The sequence below is a fragment of the Cervus canadensis genome, chromosome 7 (assembly GCF_019320065.1).
Source record: "Cervus canadensis isolate Bull #8, Minnesota chromosome 7, ASM1932006v1, whole genome shotgun sequence".
NCBI classification, from domain to species: Eukaryota; Metazoa; Chordata; class Mammalia; order Artiodactyla; family Cervidae; genus Cervus; species Cervus canadensis.
In genome coordinates, this window is record NC_057392.1 from 65,479,458 (window position 1) to 65,481,018 (window position 1,561).

Below are 1,561 nucleotides of genomic sequence, written 5' to 3' on the forward strand. Positions count from 1 at the left end.
AAAATTTCTTCTCTACAGTCTATCGAAACTTGATAACATTTTTACAGATTCCTTTCTTTCTCTGTAAAAAAGTTCTCTAAAATTGCTTCTTGACAGTTAATGACAGCATTTTAGACAAGTAGCCTGAAATGATGTTGCTTCACTTTCAACACTGTGTTCCCAAATGAAATTAGAGTTCTTTAGTGTGAAGATTGCTTCTTGAATGCTCAGATTTAATTCCGAGGGAAAATAGAAAACATCCCAGTAAGTCTGAACAGAATGATCTGAGCATCCTTGCATCATCATGACTCTATACTAAGGAAGTAAGTTCATGAAGAAGGTGCTCCCTGGAGCCACGTACTTCTCAATAAAACATTTGAATGCCAACTCATTACACACAGTAAACTGATGACTGTGGAAGCAGCTGTTATAAAACTGCAAACTCCTGTCTACCAAGGACCTTTTTTTTTCATTTTATATTTCCAGAGCCTACCACTTGTTTTAAATGAATGACTGAATGAATAAGTCAATTGAACTAACTTGTTTTGTATCACTTACATATAGGAAGGAACCTGGCACATGGTTGGTATTCTAAACTTTTTCTAGTTGAATGAAGGAAAGAACAAATAAAGGAAGTAAACATAGCAACTCATGATTAGTCACTGGTAAGATCTAATGTTTTCTGTTTTCACATGGGTCAAGATTTCATGTCTGGTCAATCAGTTGTTCATACCTGCACCAATAAGGGGCCTAGGTTGGACCAGTTACAAGGCTGTGGTCTTTGAATGGAGCAGAAAGGAAGAAGAGTCTGGATTTGATTGAGTAGAGCATTTTACATTTCACCTGACCTCTCAGAAACTGCTCATTCATTTGCAACTTGAAAACCACAGTGCAGATTTATCAGAGTTGCTCTGAGGATTAATCAAATAGGCATACAAAGTTGTGACACACTCATCAGATGTTAAATAATTGTCAGGGGAAGACCAAGGTCTTGGGGTTATGGCAGTGCTTACCTTTTTAGAAAAAACATGTGGAAGGACTCATGTTGAAGCTGAAATTCCAATACTTTGGCCACCTGATGCAAAGAACTGACTCACTGGAAAAGACCCTGATGCTGAGAAAGATTGAAGGCAGGAGGAGAAGGGGATGATAGAGGATGAGATGGTTGGATGGCATCACCAACTCAATGGACATGAGTTTGAGTAAACTCCAGGAGTTGGTGATGGACAGGGAGGCCTGGCATGCTGCAGTCCATGGGGTCACAAAGAGTTGGACACAATTGAGCAACTGAACTGAACTGAGGCAGGTACCTAAATGGTTTTGTTTGTGAAACATGTTTAATTAATGTAGATCAGTTGATTTCATATACTCGGTTTTACTTTCTAGGGGGTGAAAAGTGAAAGTGTCAATTGCTCATTCGTGTCCGACTCTTTTGTGGTCTCATGGACTGTAGTCCACCAGTCTCCTTTGACCTTGGAGTTCTCCGGGCAAGAATACTGGAGTGGGTAGCCATTTCCTTCTCCAAGGGATCTTCCTGATCTAGGGATCGAACCTAGGTCTCCTGCATTGCGGTCAGATTCTT